Genomic DNA, 19,660 nt, shown 5'->3' on the forward strand with positions numbered 1-19,660 from the left:
AATTCAAAACAAAGCCACCCGCGCCGTCTTGGACCTCGCCAAACGGGACCATGTATCAGCCCACAGAAGATCTGCATGCTGGCTAACCGGGAGAGAACGGATCGACTTCAAAATCCTCTCTATTACCCCTGTGATTGGCAGGCCCGTGCACAGGTGACTACCACTCTTTTAGATCTTCCTCTGGTTGTAACTGCTGTTAGAACTTTTGAATCCTTCTTTGGATTCAGACTGTTTGTGTTTCTCTGGATCTTTGGTATTGTTCCCAGTGGAATTATTTGGAACTATTTATTTTTAACTATTCTTCTTGATTAACTGAATACTATGCTCTCTGGTCTACCTTCCTCGTGACCAGAAACTCTGCCTTCCCAAGGACCCAGTTCCCCCAATTATGGCTACTGTCCTGTATGTGGGATTCCCTGCCTCCCTGCTAATCCTTTTGCAAGTTATGTCCTTTGCTGTTGGTATAGGGAAGGTGTTAATTGTTTGTATGAGTGTAAGTGACTCTAGCCTACTGCTCTGTTTTATTGCAGCATTCTTTCCGACTTTTCGCTTGATCCCTCCACTGTGTGTATGTATTGACCCACAATGGCGGTGCTCTCTGGAGGAAGGTCTGTTGTGTATAAGACCTACACCAGTCAGGCCTGAGGCATATCCTGAAAGATTACAGCCGTTTTGGATATGTCATTCATAACGCGGCTGTACATATGTTTCTCGGCACGACAAGACAAGGAGGGCAAAACGGAAGAAGGACAAACCACGATCTTACTAGGCCTTGTGTCATTCAGATCGCGCACGTGCGGAGAAGAGGGGAGAAGTGCCAAGGGGGGCTCAGGGATGAGAAGTGGTGTAGGTGACTCAATAAGTGCTGCCAGAGTGTGGCTCTTAAGTGCAAAGAGCTGGGACTGTAGGGTTACAGACACAGACCCTTAAGTGCTGAGGGAGCCCAGAGGCAGTGCAAGGGCAACTGGACATGCAGGAGCCTGGGCCCGAGTTTAGGGGTGACCAGGTGACCAGTGTGCAGAGCAGTCTGGTGCATCAGGAGGGGAGAGGAAGAGAGAAAGTGGAAGCGAAAAGGGAAGGTCTTGAGTTGCTATCGCAACCAGAGGTTGTTCTGCTCAAGTTTGAGAGAGGTAGGGAGGCTGTTCCAGAGGGAGGCCCCAGCCGAGGAAAGAGATCTGGCCCCCATTCTCTGCTTGGAAAAGCGTCTGCCCTCAGAGAATTGGAGGAGGATGAGTGGAGAGCTGGACGAGGAAGATGTTTAGGAAGAGAAAGTTGGATGTAGTAGAAAGCCTTATGGACGACGCAAAGGGTCTTGAATTTGATGCTTGCAGCCACATGGAGCCAGTGCAGAGATTTCAGAGCTGGAGAGATATGATCCCTGGGCTTGAGGACAAGGATACGTTTTCAAGTCCTATTCTGGATGAGCTATAAAGGTCGAAGAGTAGAGACGGCAGATTTAGGAGGAGGTCCAGCCTGGAGAGGACCAGGGCTCTAGAGACGGTGAGCTTCTGGGGAAAAGTGAGAAAAGGCAGATTACTGCTGAGGAGGTGCAGCTGAAAGTGTGACTTCTTAGAGACGTCGGAGATGTGAGGAGAGCAGGAGAGGGTGGAGTCAGAGATGACACCAAGGAAGGAGTAGGAAGAGGGCCCAGTGTGGGCGGCAGGGGTGTTGCTAAGTCTGGAAAAGATATGGGGCTAAGCTAATGTCGGGACTGGCTGGACTTGGGGCTAGCTATAGCCTTTTGGTTGTAGCCCCTGAGCTTCTATTTGAGGCTACAACCAAAAGACCCGGGGATATAGCCCCCTCAGCACCCCCCCTCACCCCCCAGCAACGCCTCTGGTGGGCAGCCAGAGAGAGAGAGGAAAGGAGGGAGCAGGTGTCCTGATGAGGAGGAACTTTGTATTGCTGGCATTAAGGCAGAGATCATTGGCAGCACACCATTTCTGAATTGCGGCCAGGCAGTCTGGTATGAGAGAAGGAGCAGAGGAGGCTGAGGGGAGCCTGAAGGAGAGCCGGGTGTTGCACGCATTACACTGAAAGTTAGAACAGAATGTAGCGATGATCTTAGAAGAAGGTTTGGTGATGACTGTGTCGGACATCGGTCTTGCTACAGCACTAGGCTGCCTTTTGAAACCGTCAGCTACGCGCTACTAATGGTTTGTAATTTCTATTCAAGATTGGGCATTTCACAAGCACGAATCTTGTCACACACTGATCAGAGCATCGCTGTCATGCCAGTTCACTCAAGAGGCCGCATGATCTGGCACTTTTTGTAAGCCCCAAATCTGCACCCCAAATTCTTGCATGTAGCCGATAAACAAAACAAAAAAATCACCTGCTTTATCCAGCAGTGGTAAGTATAGTCCATGCATGGCCAGGCTCGTACTGGCATATAGGGCAATGCCCGTGCCAAAAATGCTAGTGTGGGCCCGTTTTCACTATGCAGCTAGTCGTTTGGACCATTGTTGCTGAATACATATTCTTTAAATTGCACATTTGATCAACTATCTCCCCCTTGTGTACTATTTAAACAGTCTGTCACAAAAGGAATGAATTGCCATTTGCAACTGTGGGCCACTTTTTTCATTGGTGCTGAAAGGAACTCATGGTGGCAACAGTAAAGACAGGCACAAGTGATCACAGTTCAAGGGTGTTTATTAAACTGTACATGCAGGGTGGAAAAACACCTCAGCTAAACCTAAATCTAAGATGGGAGCAAGCGTCGACCATCAAATGAAAAATAAGGCAGTCCTGTGGCATTGTCAAAAAAAAAGGCCTATACTAAAAAGTATTATCAATTCCTTACAATTAATCAATTGAAGTGTGGGATAAGGGTTCAATAAAGAAATACATTTTCCAAATAATAGGTCAAGATGTTATTGCCAGGAGTCTCCCTTCCCCACGTTTTCAGCACGAGACAAGGTGGGACCTTGGAGCACAAAACACGCGCAAGCTTTCTCGGTTCCGTTCCAGCCATCAGGTTCCTCGATGGATAAGTCTCTTTTCAATAAAAAGTATCTTGCCTTCGAGGGCCTGATGTATTCAACAAACAAAGTTCCTTTCTCAATGGACCTTGGGTGAGGACTTTTCACCCCTTGATCTCCCTCGACCCAGGCTCAGACCCACTTAACAAGGGGAACCATTCACATCCCCTAGTCTTCCAATGCTTCTTACTTTCACAGGTCTTGTCTTTTAAAACAGTTCTTCAGGCTTCGCCCCTGATTGTCGACTTCACTCTGCCTGTTTCACTCTTGCCAACTTTTAACAAACATTGCATGTACCTTTTCACCATGCAGGATTCATTCCCCTTTCTTTTAACACAGTTCGGTTTCTTATCGACTCTCCGGCTGTGATTAACCGCTTGGCTTTCTTAGAGTTAGAGTCAAGGTTGGTACCACTGAGACGAGCGTCTCTCCCCGGCTTGGTTATCAGCAGATCAGGGTCTCTCCTTGTCACCCTCTTGGTGTTCGCTGTTTTCCGCCTCCTCTTGAACTGCCGTACTGAGTTAGCCCTCACGTCGTGCGGCCTGCCTTGCTCGTTGTGTGCTCTGGTCCTCCACCTTTTATCCATGTGGGGAGGAGAAAGGGCTATCGGGTGTGTGTGATTCTGGTTAACTGCCTGACTCTGCCTAAACCTTGTGTCGGGACGTGTCAGGTAAACCGTTTTAGCATTAACCCTTTTCGGTTACCGTGCAAGCAAGTGTTTGTGTCGCAAAAAGAGGGTGGTAGGATTTTTGAGTATCCTGCGGGGTAGGATGGAGAAATTATATTTTCGGTGGGGATTGTGAGATAAACGAGAATGACCCGAGTTCTTATCGTGACCTGAATAGGGGGATTTGTGGGAATGGTATTGTGTTGTCAAAACCGACTGGGAGTTCGGATAGGAAATGGGGATACATAATTTCTGGGTGCAACCCGGTTTGGGACCTTAGAGGATTGGTTATGTATGGAGGGGTTGTTGGATCTGGGCAGGAGAGTTTTAATGGGAGGCAGCTGTATTATAACCTATAAAGATCTTGGGGGGGGGGGGGTCTCGTCCTCCTCTCCTTCTCCCTCTCTGGTACCATACTGCGTGTATCGCCTGGGGCACTTCCCCTAGCGCACCCCTGGCTTCCCCTACCCAGGTGATCCTTCTTCGCTCGTTCACCCCAGGTTTCTCACAGTGCCCAAGACAATGTTCTGCCCCAGTCCCACCCTGTGCATGGCTAATGTTGTGTGGAATAGTGGGAAAACCCACCCTGCCCTGCGTGTTCTCGGGTCCACCTCGAGGGCCAAAGCTCTTACTGGGCCTCGGGATCCGGCAGAGACCCCTGTGTGTACTGATGCTCACTCGATATGTTGCAACTGTCTGCAGCATGCATTGCCAGAGCAAGGCTGGATCCTGCGTCTCAAAGTACATAGAAGCAGTCCTGGCAATACATGTTTGCACTGTGCGTAATGTTATGTTATCTTCACTTATAAAACGCTCCATTAGCCCCACTGGGGCGGTCTACTGGCGTTCAAATACGAAAACAAAAACGGGTGTGGGACTGGGAGAGAAAGGAGGAAAGTGCAGGTGCTTGGTCAGCCTTACGCACTCGGATACATAAATAACACACAGCATAATTGAACACAGCCTCTCCAGAGTGATGTTAATAATGCAGGCCGAAGTGGAACATGGTGTGGGCGATCGCAGCCTCTAAGTGACTCTCTGCTCTTTAGTCACTTGAGGCCTGGACAGTTTACGGGGCAGGAAAGGAGCGAGGAAAGTGTATACCTTTTTGCTGCGAGCTTTTAATAACCATAAGCCCCTCTTGGCCGCAGTAACGGGAGGAAGCAGGCTTCGTCCAGGGCTCCACTTGAGCAGCACACTAAGTGCCGTCATCAGTAGAGGAGGTTAGGGCAAAAGTAAGTGTTGGGGTCTGTATTCTACTGCCGTGGTAGGTGCAGTATAGCCAAGGTGACAGGCACTTCACAAAGGAAAACGAAGACGTGTCCCTCTAACGTCTGAGCTTCTCCGTGAAGATTTGCCGTATTTGGCAGGCAACTGGCCCGGCTGCATCTAAACACTTGTATCAAATTTGGCGGCGTTTTGTTGTCTTCATGTAGAAAACAAATGTCGAATAAAAAGCTCATTTTTGCATTGCTTTTCCGCAGACTCACGACAGCAAGCAGGCAGACCACAGATCATGAAATGTTCTGCTTCGAGTTGAGATTTCTGCCAAACACTTGGAAGCCCTTGCCTTGAACTTCTGCAGGCTGCAAGGATTTTTAACACTGGGTCATCCAAATGGGAGAATACATTATTTAGAAAAAGAGAATATTGGATCTATTTATGCATACGGGACTTTGCGGGTAGGATTAGATTGGCACCAGTATGTATCAATGGGAACAATCTTGCAAATTGCGGAGCCAATGAAAACAGCCCAGATCCGGAGCGACAGGAATACATGCAAATTGAACACAGTGCCAAATACCAGTATGAACATAAGACATTCGGTGCATGACATTGACCTAAACTCCATACACTGGACGGAAGCCGGGCACAGAATGTGGACTCGCCACTATTCATTGGCTAGCGATATCCGACTCTTGGTAAGAAATTGGGTGGGTGGGGTGTGTGTGTGTGTCAGGGGTCAAGTCCTAAAAATAAAAGTCGGGGGACTGATCAACAAACGCAATGGGATGTGTCAACGCCAGACATTAGCATATCAAGGTTAAATATGGCTGTTTCATTGAAATGGCTTTCAATAACCACCCACATTTCATGGGACGAATGGCACTTGCCTTTCATAAAATCAACACACGCATACAAAACCATATTTTCTTCTAATAGTATTTTTTAAAAACGTTAAAAGGTATGCATGTTATAAACTCCAATAACCAATACCAACGTTTTTACTGGAACCTGCAGTACCGAAATGGGCCATTTCACCTTTACTTTGTTATTTTTCATCAGGTTATAAAGTGCAGTGGTAAAGTGTCTGGCCTGCAAACCTGGTGACTGTGCTTCTATCCCCAAGGTCGGCTTTAATTCATAAATTCATAAATTCAAAGAAGACTTTCAATGTTCCTCATTTTAGCTGGTGCGGCAGGGGGTGAGTGTCCTTTTTTTTCATAGTTGGGTAGTAGCGTGCGACTTGACTTTTGGTCCCCTGAATGAATGGATGAAACACATCCCGCCCCCGACAGCCCTCTCTGCCCTCCTTTTGCCTCTTCCCTCACCCGCAGTTTTGGAATCTTTTGACATGACCTTCCACCTCTATGTAATTGACTCTCGAGTACTGTTTAGCTTTAACCAAAATATTTTGGCACCGGTAAAGCTGAAGGAAGGCTTGCAAGCAGGCCACAACTCGATGCTTCTATTGTTCGAACTGGGCCAAAATGTTGATTCACCTCACCTGGGAGGTCCACTTTCAGCTTCCCAGATTTGCCCACAGCTTATCCCCAGAAAATCGAGTAAGCCACGTGGGTACCATTTGACAACAAACTCAGATAAGCCGCACATTAATGACTAGACCAATAGGCACCACATCCAACACCATATCCTGGGAGCAATTCTCCTTCCAATAAAAGATCCAAATCACCCAGGCCCTGGTGATTGTCAAACTAGACCACTACCGTGGTATGTACAGTAGAATCCCCAAGAAGGATAGCCAAAAACTCCAAACCCCATGAAACTGGGTGCTCTGCCTTATGGGTCTAAACTAACCTGGTCATGCAATATAGGGGTGCTGCAGTTTCTCTTCTGGCTTCCTGTCGAACAGTGAATTGACTTCAAGGCACTTTGCCTCACTCGCAAAGTCTTTTGGAGACGTGGCCCAAAGCACTTAATAAACAGACTTGAACACTACCAAACGCTGAATAACCTCTTGTGTGAGCAAGGTGCTATGCAGGAAGATAACCTATTTGGACTAACCAGCCAATGGAACACCCTCCTCCTTGTACTGAGACTGGAACCGGACAGCCTCAATTCAGAAGGGATTAGAGGACTCCCCTCTTGGGCTGAGTTGGTTGGTCAGATATCTAGCAACCCCTATAATGTAATGATAATCTCAGGCAACCTTGCTAAATTGATGTGAATGATAACCTTTTTCTTACTTTTATGTACATTTTCCCTTGTACTTCTACTCTCGTCCCCCAGTATTCTCTTGGCACGTCGAAGTGACTTTGATTACATGACAGAAAATGCAATACATAAATAAATGCCTATAATGTGGGGGTGCATCGATGGACTGACAGGCACTTCAATTGCTCTAAAGGGCCTCAGAAACGTTCTTCCATGAATAAAGCAAATTTCCTTGCATCAGAGCTCCGCATGTGACACCACTGGGACCATCATCCAAATATAATGCAGTTTATAGCCATACTAAAAAAAGAATAAATCCTGTTTTAAGACCTTTTTTTTCCCTGAAAGATTTTTAATGTTTACAGCATTTCGGTGAGAAGCGGCCAATCGATGATCATAAATCCAAACCCATCTAAAACAGCGTAGAATAAAGACAAGAGAAACATTTACTAGTCGGACACAATAACAGCTGAACCCCCCCGCCCGCGAGAAGATGAGCTTATTTTTCCAGATATCAAGATTCAGAACCCCAAAAACTCTACCCGAATGATCACCTTGTTCTTACAGAAACTGTAATATATATATATATATATATATATATATATATATATATATATATATATATATATATATATATATATATATATATATATATATATATATATATTTCTGAGGCTTGTGGAATCTGCTTAGATTACATGCTGTGCATAGGCCGGCATCTAGTGGAAGCTGCGGAGTATTAGTTTGTTTTTCGAAACTCGAAAATGGGCGTCGACACAGGGCGTGCCAGTAATACTATCCCTAGTGTGACGTCCACTGTACCCAAGATACCTCACGCGTCTAGGATCCTCAGATTGTTTTCTTCCGCCATACTGGTCGGAAGCATTTTGCGGAGTCCCCTGGCCTTAGCCATACTTTTGCTAAAATATTAATTTATTTACATCCTTCCCCATCCCAACGTCGAACTTCGACACTCGACGCCGGCTGGAGAAGAAATCGACCGTCGGTTGATGCACGACCAATTTGGGCATCGGAAGGCCTCTGGCCTTGGCCCGGTCCTTGGAAGGCCTCTGGCCTCGTCCCAGCAATTAGGGAGAGTAGGGGGTTGTACATACTCTACACTCTTGGTATATAGGTACACCTTATACGTTTCCTACACTTAACAGCCCGCTGCCTCAAGGTGCGTATGGAGGGTACCCCTTTTCAATTCTGCCCCAAGTGCAATCGCAAATACCCTTGGGTCGACCGGCACGCCACGTGCAATCTCTGCTTGCCGAGGGACCACCCCGAAGCAAACTGCAGAGCGTGTAGTAGGTTTAAACCTAAGACACTTAAGGACCGTTCGACGAAGCGTTAGGCCCACCACACCAGGCAGGCGGCCATGGCAGCGGAGGGCGCCTTCAGCGATGGCAGCGACGCCGTACTTTCGGACGGCGAGGGCATTACGGCGTCGAAAGACAGCCGAGCGCAAGTCCCCGACCTCGGATGGTCGTCCGGCAGGGCGGCTATGGGGAAGACCCCCGGCGACACAAGCGCTTCACACACCTCACACACTAAACACACGAAGTCCAACCGAGACTCGACGACGTCGAGTTCTCGGAAAGAGGCACAAACAGAACGGTCCGATTCGGTGTCCTCTGGGCGTTTTCGATCGAGATCGCTGCATGACTCCAGGCAATCATCCACTCTTGCCAAGAGTGCCTCGCTCCCTAGGCTCACAGAAGTTCGATCGTCGGAAGACGAAGACGACTTCCACCCCCAGGCCGCGCTCCAGGAGTCGGAGCCCGCAATCAAAATCAGCGAGACCCCACGCTCGAAGGACTTGGACCCTACCCTGATCCTCCACGCCAGGCGTCGAAAACCTCCGGAGCCACAAAAGGACAGGGAAAACATTTTTCCACTCACGGGGAGGGGGGGGAAACAGCAGAAGAAGCAGCTTTTGCACTCTTCCACACCTGTGAAACACACCACTCCCCCTAAACAGACAGACAAAACCAGGTCTGCTGATATGTCTAAAACCAGCAAATCTACTCAAGATAAATCCCCGAGACTTGCTGAGAGAGTCATTCCCAGTTCCAAAAAATGGTCGAGTGAAGACATAGATAGGGTCATGTCAAGGATGTCTTCTTTGGCTGATTTTTACGATAAAAATCCAGAACATTTCCTTTCCTATGATCCACGAGGGGTGACACCCTCAGGCTCTAATGATCCTATCCCCCCGAGTAAGAAGCCCCGGTTTGAAACACCGATGAGGTCTACAGACCCCTTCGATGTACAACCATACTCAAGACCATACTCACTGTATCAAGGAGAGGCTTCTTTTGGTGAGGACCAAGAATTTGGCATGGTAGAACAGCAAACCGGGACGGGCTACTATGGGGATGATGAGGACCAAGAAGAGGAAGAGGAAGACCCTGAAACCTACAGAGTAGATTCCCCGGTAGAAAACGAAGCCCCGGTTACCGACTCCCCTGTCGATAACCAACCCCTCCTAAACGAGGTTCTCGCACGTGCAGCGGAACATTTCCATATTGACACCCACGGTGTCCAGGAGGAGAGGGACTTCGAGAGGAGTATGTGGGAGAAAGGAGGCCTGTTGCCCAGACCATCCCTATCCTTAAGTCCATTCAGCGAAGAATAGACCCGTCCCTGGTGAACCCGAACCTCACCAGAGCAGTCAATCCCAGGGTTGAAAAACCTTTCAGGGCAGCCCAGTCTGACCCTCTCTATATAAGAGGACATCTGAAGCCAGACTCCCTAGTTGTCACTAACACTCGTAAGAGGGCTGGAACACCCTTGTCATCGTCCGAAGCTCCTCCCGACAAGGAGAGCAAAAAACTATATGGTTTCGGCAGGAAAGTAGCCTCAACGTCCGCCTATCAAGCAAGGATTGCAAACTCCACCACCCTGTTGGCCAGCTACAACTGCCATCAGTGGGAAGAAGTCGCGGCACTCATAGCCTCTGCTCCGGAACCTCTAAAGGGCCAGTTAGCTCGGATTTCAGCAGAGGGGAGAGCCGTGTCTGGTTGCATTTTGAAAGCAACCTTTGACGCCGCAGACAACGCAGGCAGATTGATAGCGGAAGGCACGGTTATCAAGAGACATGCTTGGTTACGGCAGTCTGGTTTTAAGGCAGAAACCCAGGCATCATTGTTGGACAAACCGGTGGAAGCCGATCTGTTGTTTGGTAAGGCGGTCGAAGACGCACTGAAGAATGCCAAGGACCAATACGAGACACTCAAGTCCCTTGGCCAGTTAACCAATAAACCCCCTAACCAGAGAGGGAATAGTAATTTTTGTCGCCCACGCGGCCAAAATTCCCAGAGGGGATCTAACTATTCCCAGGGGCAGGGTACACAGTGGAACAACAGCCAACAGTCTACCCAGGGTTACGGCAGGGGTAATAGGAGAGGTCGTGGTAAAGGCAGAGGCAGCCCCAGCAAAGGAGGCGGCACGCCTCCACCCAAGCAGTGACGCTCAGTTCAGGGTCCCTTCTCACGCAACCCCAGTAGGGGGACACATTTCCAACTTCACCCAGGCTTGGGAAGGGATCACATCAGACAGATGGGTGCTGTCAACAGTATCCACAGGGTACTGTATAGAACTACTGCAGCGTCCCCGGATCCATCCTCCACGACAAAGAGTACACTCTTTAGAACATCAGAAGATTCTCCTCGAGGAGATCGCCATTCTGCTAGAGAAGGACGCGATAGAACTCGTCCCGGGACACCAGGTAAACAAGGGTATTTATTCAACTTGCTTCCTTGTGCCAAAGAAAGATTTGACAATGCGCCCAGTATTGGACTTAGGGCCTGCCAACAAGTATGTCAAGCCCCAAAAGTTTCGTATGACTACGCTACAAGAGGTAATCCCCCTCCTAAAAAAGGGGGATTACATGGCAACCTTGGATATGAAAGATGCTTATTTTCATATTTCCATGTTCCCAGCGCACAGAAGGTACTTGCGCTTCAAGGTGGACAGTCGGCACTACCAATTCAAGGTACTGCCCTTCGGAATAGCTTCGGCACCAAGGGTATTCACCAAGGTACTGGCGGTGGCGGCTGCACACCTATGCAGGGAGGCAATCCCGGTGTACCCTTATCTGGACGACTGGCTCATAACGGGTGAGACCCCAGTAATTTGCAGGACAAACATTCAAAGGACTATCGACCTCCTCCACGAGTTAGGCTTCTCAATCAACGAGAAAAAGTCAAGCCTGGTGCCAAGCACCTCCAAACAGTTCCTAGGAGCAATCCTAGATACTCAAGAGGGGTTGGGTTGACCTTTCCTTCAGAGGAAAGAATTCGGAATATACTACTGCAAATTCCACATTATCAGTCCGGTCACCAAATAACGGTACGCAAAGCAATGCGTTTACTGGGCATGATGGCGTCATGTATTTACCTGGTCCCCCACGCGCGCCTGCGCATGCGTCCCATGCAGGAATGGTTGGCGAAACAGTGGTCTCAGGCAAGTGGTCAGTGGGACAATCTAGTGGTCGTTTCGCCAACACTAGTACAAAGCCTTCACTGGTGGACAAGAGAGAATCTCGCACAGGGGAAACCCTTTTACGATCCCGAAGTACAGGCAGTAGTCGCTACCGATGCATGTCTGACGGGGTGGGGAGCTCACCATCTCCACCACACAGCTCAGGGTCTCTGGTCTCCCTTATTGGCCAAGAACCACATCAACCTGCTAGAGCTTCTGGCAGTATTCAGAGAGCTTCAAGCGTTCGAGCCCCACCTACTAAACCTGTCAGTGCAAATCCGGACAGACAGCACAACAGCCATGTTCTACCTGAACAAGCAAGGAGGGACTCGTTCGCCAAATCTGTCCAAGCTTGCCCAGAAAATCAGGATATGGGCAGTCAGACGGAACACCTTCCTGTCATCACAACATGTTCCAGGGGAGCTCAATTCCCTAGCGGATGCTCTGAGCAGAGACTCCCTCCCAGAGGAACACGAATGGGTTCTACACAGAGAGGTCGTAGAAGATATCTTCTCTCAGTGGGGTTTCCCCACTATAGACTTATTCGCCACAAGCGAAAACAGACAATGCCCAGGATTTGCATCCAGGTTCCCCCAACCAGACTCCCAGGGGAACGCCCTGTGGATGAACTGGTCAGGGATGTTTGCGTACGCTTTTCCACCAACTCCTCATCAGGAAAGTGGTGAACAAGATGAACAGGGAGTCGATGACGCTCGTCCTAGTTGCTCCCATGTGGGCAAGACAACCGTGGTTCCCACACCTTCGCAGGATGGCTGTGTGCGAGCCCATCAAACTTCCAGCCTGGTACAACCTACTGTCCCAGCACCAAGGTCAAACAGTGCACCAGCAACCCGACTCAATGAACCTAGCAGCATGGCTCCTGAGGTCATAGAGTTTGGACATCTCAATTTGCCACAGAGGTGTATGGACATCCTAAAGGAATCTAGGAAACCAAACACAAGGCACTGTTACTTTGACAAATGGAAGAGGTTCGTTATCTGGTGCCAGAGTAGACAAATCAACCCTGTTGATTGCACTCCTTCCACTATTGTTACATACATGCTCCACCTGCTAGATGCAGGATTGGTTTTTAACTCACTGAAAGTACACCTGGCAGCCCTGTCGGCATACACCACTTCCCATAGCAAGGTCTCGTGGTGGAAAGTACCAGTAGTTAAAGCCTTCATGGAAGGAGTAAAGAGACTTCACCCTCCTATTTCAAACCCACCACCAGGGTGGGACCTTAATGTGGTGCTAGCCAAGCTCATGGGACCCCCTTTCGAGCCCATGCATAAAAGCAGTCTCAAACACCTGACTTATAAAACGGCCTTCTTCTTGGTAGCTATTACTTCTATAAGAAGGGTCAGTGAAATTCAGGCTCTGTCAGTGCAGGATCCTTTCTTTACTGTCCATAAAGACAAAATGGTTTTACGCACACACCCTAGGTTCTCACCTACGTTTATATCCAAATTCCATGTAAACCAGTCCATCGAGCTTCCGGCTTTCTTCCAAGACCCTCAAAGCTCGGCTGAGGTGAAACTACACACCCTAGATGTGCGTAGGGCGGTCCTCTACTATGTAAATAAAACCAGACCGCTAAGAAAAACAGATCAACTGTTTGTCTCCGTAGCTACAGGCAGAGAGGGGGATCGCGTCTCTAAAGGTGCCATCTCGAAGTGGATTATTAACTGTATCCAGCTGTGTTACTCACTCTCTGAAAGAACTCTGCCTTTCACGCCAAGAGCCCACTCTACTAGAGGCATTGGGGCCACTCTGGCTTTCATTGCAAATGTACCCCTTGACACCATTTGCAAAGCAGCTACTTGGAGCTCTATTCACACTTTTACTCAGCATTACTGCATTGACACCCATTCCAAGGCAGATACACAAGTGGGACAAGCAGTTCTAAGACACTTATTTGCTCATGACCCTTCTCACATCCCACCTCCTTCTTCAGGTACTGCTCGCTAATCTATGCACAGCATGCGATCTAAGCAGATTCCACAAGCCTCAGAAGGGATACATTACTCACCGTAATCGTATTTCTGATGCTTGTATCTGCTTAGATTCACATGCGACCCACCCTTCCTCCCCTCTGAGAGAAGGCGCATGATTGCTTGTAGTCTTACCTTTTCTATCTATCTGCTTGGATTACCTGTACTCACGCTACTCCTCATGCTACCTCATGTCAGAAAAAATACAATCTGAGGATCCTAGACGCGTGAGGGATCTTGGGTACAGTGGACGTTACACTAGGGATAGTATTACTGGCACGCCACGTGTCGACGCCCATTTTCGAGTTTCGAAAAACAAACTGTAATACTCCGTAGCTTCCACTAGATGTCGGCCTAAGCACCGCATGTGAATCTAATCAGATACAAGCATCAGAAATACGATTACGGTGAGTAATGTATCACATATATATATATATATATATATATATATTTAGTAAAAGTTATGCATATTTTGGGATTCGTGTTCCACCTGCGGTTCCTCTCTCTTGAATTTGGAGTCTCACAAAAGTCAATTGGGTGAAATTTAAAATCCGACTTCTCTTCCATCCACGTCATCCTTGTATTCTATTCCTGTTTCTCTTCGGCTCCTCTCCGGCCTCCTCCCTTTCCACTGTGCCTCAAATTATCCTTTACTATGTAAATACAGTTTTTTCTTTCCTATTTGGCTCACTTACGTTAGCTGCCTGAAAGAGTGTGGAAGGAGGAGACTGACATACAAGAGGAATGCTTTTGAGCGAAGACTTTTATTTATACCAAAATTAAGAAGGAAACCTAACTGTTGTAACTTGAATGTCGTGTAGATATGTGAGACCTCCGTCCCTAAGTGCCGCACAGGGAGAATGATAGATTCACTCCCTATACAACCTTTGAGGCCACAGGTGGAGAAGAATCCGGAACCGCGAAGTACTGGAAGCCCCACGGAAGCTGTAAAGGAAAACAGCGTTAAGTACCAAGCAAGCAGGGTAATGCACGGGTAACCAAAAAAACAGGAAGGATCTTACCAGGAATTGACAGAAGTAGGGATTCCGGGGCTCAAGTAGGCAAAAGGTCCCGAATAGGAGACACTTACTGGTAGTCACACCAGACCCCACCTTGGGAAGACCTGCAGGCAGGTCTGAACCAGATTGTAGGTAAGGGTGGTGATGAGTCATAGTTCATACAATGCTCCAGATTCTGTGAAGAGGGGTAATCCACAAGAGGTCAGTGACAACGAACCAGGGACTAGAGCCAAGGGTAGTAGTCCAAGCTGACGGAACAATGAAGAGCGGGATCCAAAGAGTCCGTGACAACGATCCGAGGTCAAGAGCCAAGTGTATCAGTCCAAGCCGGTAAAGCACAGATATAACGTAATCCACAAAGAGTTCCTAGAAGAGTTAGCCGGGTCCAAGATCAATCGTGAAACAAGGTAAGAATTGCAGGCCAAACAGGGTCTCTGAGAAAACAGCTGTGAAGCGCGGTACTGAAGCACTCCACTACTTAAGTACCGTTTGCTTCCGGGTCACGTGATCGCGAGTTCCGGTCACGTGACTGCGAGTTCAGGTCACGTGATCGGATAGACCCAGCAGCACGATGCAAAGAAGCGATCTTGATCTTTTGATGGCTTAATCTCCACGGCAGCTGCCAATGGAGAAATGGTCGCAGTCGTGACTGTGGAGTGGTAGCGTGAAGCTGCTGCTGTAGCTGTGTGCGAGCCGGTCTGGACCGCCAACGTGAGCCCCGGAAGGTAAGTGGGGGGTGTATTCGGGCCGAGGGGGAACTGGGATCACTGGTGGGTCGGATGGAGGGCATGACAACTATCCCTAACTCTAAACGGGGGTGCCCGGCCTCAACAAAAACAAAGGAGCTGTTCCTCTTTCTTTGCTGTGTTTTGATTTGATCGATTTTATGTTTCTCAACGGGCTAGGAGTTTGGTGATATCAAATGTCCCAAATAAAGAAATACAAAATAAATGCTGGTTGGTGGGCACTATGGCGAGGAAGGTTTCCAGTACAGACAGTAGCATGTTTCGACTCACACTATCTCTTATCACTTACATGCATTCTACCCGGGTGGTTAGAGGTGGAGGGTTTGTTTTTGCCATTATTTTAGATTTTGGAGTGATGTGGTCAAACATACAACCAAGCCAAGACTTCCTCCCTTTTGGTGGACTAGCTGAAGAGAGCACTGATATGTGGTACATTACACAGGGCATACTCGGCTTGTTCATAATTCCGAAGTCGATGAAAGGACTACCTGCGAGTTTGGTAATCGGTATTACTATTTAATGTGCCAATTCCAAGATGCAACACAATTTTTGAGGTGTGAGCTTTATGAAAAGGCAATTTTGTATTCTAATGTTATCGCTATGAAGCTCCTCTCTAGTTTGAAAAGCGAAACACACCATGGGGGGAAAAAAAAATATATATATTTATAGACTTTGACAAGTTTATGCGTAAAATCAAGTTAAAAAAATTCTTTGCCAACACTGATGCCCCCATGAAACGTTCAATATCTCGTACGGGTGGCACTGATCTTCTAATTTCAGACATTCCTTCACTCATGGATTTGGCATGTCTTGAAGATGATCAATATGATCCATTTAATATTGATTTTTCTGATTTTGACATCAATCCCAACTGGGATATACGGACCAAGCTAAAAAGTAAATCGAGATTCAACCCTCAATTTCCTGTGGGCGGCTGTATTGAGGCTTTCCATGACTTATGTATCGAGGATTTCAGAAAACTTCGTCATAAGGCTGGTACCGGCAAACAGAATCTCACTATTGCCCAACGCCAGGCCTTGAATGAACTCCAGCTTCTATCCAACATTGTTATCAAGCCAGCCGACAAGGGCTCTAATGTCGTCATCCAGGACAGAACCAAATATGTTATTGAAGCCAACCAACAATTACATGACCGCCAATGCTATACTAAAATGCTGAAAGACCCATCAGAAGAAATCAGGACAGATCTGATTGCTCTGTGTACCAGGTGGATGAATGAAGGTCTACTGGAGGATGATCTGGTCAAATTTCTTACTCCGACCAGCTATACTATTCCTACCATTTATTTCCTCCCTAAAACGCACAAATGCCTTATTAATCCCCCAGGTAGGCCCATTGTTACTCTCTGTGGCTCATTATTGGAACATCTAGCCCAATTCATTGATGAAACATTGATCAAATTTGTCACGGGACTACCTTCCTATCTGAGGGATACTAAGGATTTTCTTAAACATGTTACTAATACACCTTGGGAGGAAGGTTTACTTTTGGCCACTTTGGATGTAGTTTCATTGTACACATCTATCAGCCACACTGTTGGTATATCTGCATGTAAACACTTCTTGGACACTCGTTCTTTAAACTACCTTGGACACAGCACTATGATCCTGGATATGCTTTCATTCTGTCTACACAACAATGTTTTTCTTTTTGAAGGCCATTTTTATCGGCAAGTAAGGGGGACTGCGATGGGTAGTACCTTTGCACCATCCTATGCTAATCTCACAATGGGGTGGTGGGAGGCTACTTTCCTTTCTGACCTATTACTATCTTCCTTTCCGACACAGATTATTTCTTGGTGGCGGTTTATTGATGATGTCTTCATCATTTGGAAGGGCACCGAAACTGATTGGCTCTCATTTGTTAAAAGTATCAATAATAACCAGGTCAATCTCAGCTTTACTGAATGCCACAGCCGTACTACAATTGTTTATCTGGATGTCACTGTCATGATGGATGACTCAGGTATTAGTACGGCATTACATAAGAAATCTACCAACACTGGCTTGCCACTCCATGCCAATAGCTGCCATCCTACACCTTGCAAAAAATCAATCCCTTATGGGGAATTTATTCGATATCGTCGCAATTGCTCCAACATTGCATGTTTTGATTATTATTGTGCACAAGCAGCTATGGATTTTCGTAAGCAAGGTTACCAAAAAAGAACAATTGAAACGGCATATCTCCGAGCTCGTGGCATGTCTAGAGATGCCTTGATTTATGATACTGGTTCTAAAACTGTGTTAAATGATGATCCAAGACTCATCATTACATTTGATACTTCGTCCAATGACATTCGTAAAATCGTGGCAAGACATTGGCATGTTCTCACCCTTGATGCTGACCTGAAGCCCATTTTGGGTAAGCGCCCGACTATGACTTACAAACGTGCTCCTTCTTTAAGGGACAAACTTGTTTCTAGTTTTCTACCTCCTATGGGCAAGATCCAGCGTTCTAATACATGGCTTCCAGCCTCTCATACAGGATTCACTAAGTGCATGAAATGTAAAGCATGTGCCCATGCTGTTGTCATGACATTTTTCCTGCATCCTGTCACACAAATTCAGCAGATGATACGTCATTCTATTAATTGTGACACTAATTTTGTTGTTTATGTGCTTTTGTGCCCTTGTGGACGTTGGTATGTGGGCAGTACTACCTGTAAACTAAAACTCAGAATTCTGCAACATCTCAGAGCCATCAAGAATTCTGGTCCGACATATCCTATGGCCAAGCATTTTAAATCTGTACACAACAATGATGCTAGCTTGTTAACATTTTTCGCTGTGGCACATGTACCCCCTCATCCTAGGGGCGGTGATCGTATTTTGAGGTTGAGACAACTCGAAACCAGATTTATCTTGGATCTTGACACCAAATTTCCCAAAGGTCACAATGTAGACGAGGAATTGTATACCTTTTTGGGAACCTAATTTTGTTCCCATCGGTATTTTTCATTTTCATTAATGCTTTTTCTTGGTCATTTATGCTTTGTTTTCCATTGTTGGGGCTATCTTGTTTTTCTGGTTTATCACTTTTGTATTTTTGGATTCCTGTTCTTTCTTCGATGGTTTATCCGCAGATATTGACTGATCTTTTTCTGTTTCTGCACTTATGCTTATTATTTTGTCTTACCTGTCTGTTTTAGCTGATTATTTTGCAATAGGGGGAGCGTTTTCTCAATTATGTTTTGTTTATTTTGGAGATTTAACCGTAGCCTTTTGCTTTAGTTATTTGAGTCATTCCTATTATTTCCTGATATTGCTTTCCATTACCTTTCAATGTTTTGAAATTTTTGTCTTAGTCTACTGTATGTTCTGGATCTGTCATATTGCGTTTGTGTCTTCAGCTTTAGATACTTTGACATCATGGTTTGCATTTGCACTTTGATGACTTAGCTGTTAATCTTTGCAATTTTGCACAGCTTATTAGATCGATGCACTAGCACTTTATTTCTTCCTCCACTTTGGAGGTTGGATAGGCATACTGTTGCCCTGCTGCTTTATTTTGCTTATTTGCACTATATAATCGACATTTAATGTTTGAGCTGCTATCTTTGCTGTTTGCACTAACAAATATTTTGCTGGCTGTATCATCCTGCTGCTAAATTTTAATATTTAGGTTCAGTTCTACTGTTTTTAACCTGATTTTACATCTAATCGTGGTTGACTAGTTTTATTGCCATTGCATCGCATTGTTTAATATTTTTATTGTTGCGAATGACTTTTTTCACTAGGCTGACTATGTATTTATATGGGGTGATTTCTTTAATGTTGGTTTATTTATTTTGAGTGTGGTTCATTATATCTTTTATGCTGTACGGTCATCACATTGTTATTTCATACACCGTATATTGATGTGTAGTTAAGTCCCCTTATATGTATTTATACATATTTGAGGGCCCTTTCTGCTTAATTTAGAGATTGTGGTGTTGTATACTTCAATTTAAAATCCGGGTCAGTTTGAGATTTTCTCTACTGATCATTGATAAAAGCATCTGCAAAGCACTGTGCTCTAATCCATAAGTTTTAGCATATATGCACACTCCCTTCCAACATGGCCGCCCCTGTTCCCTTGGAGTTGGTAACAGTCGTTGCCATCGACATAGTTGAGGGACTATTGTCTATTATGTATTCACACTGTTCAACCCTCTCCCCCTTACGTGATCAAGCGCTCAGCATAGCGCGAAACGCGTTGTTTGCAGGCTGCTGCCCCTAGGCGTCCTGTTGTTGTTCTGTTTTCTATGTGCTATGTGTCGTGCATTTGTTTTTTGCACGATGCTTTTGTTTTTTTACTTACTTAAACATTAAAGACATCAGTAATTTCTATACTGTGTCTGTTT

General features: G+C 46.4%; 1 protein-coding gene across 5 annotated transcripts in view; it reads left to right on the forward strand.

Annotated features, from left to right (window-relative positions):
- Window positions 1–19,660, forward strand: part of PIEZO1 (piezo type mechanosensitive ion channel component 1 (Er blood group)) — a 960,480-nt gene that overhangs the window by 244,206 nt on the left and 696,614 nt on the right. The window lies entirely within an intron of this gene.

Source organism: Ambystoma mexicanum, chromosome 1q (assembly GCF_040938575.1).
Source record: "Ambystoma mexicanum isolate Mex_15411 chromosome 1q, UKY_AmexF1_1, whole genome shotgun sequence".
Classification (NCBI taxonomy): domain Eukaryota; kingdom Metazoa; phylum Chordata; class Amphibia; order Caudata; family Ambystomatidae; genus Ambystoma; species Ambystoma mexicanum.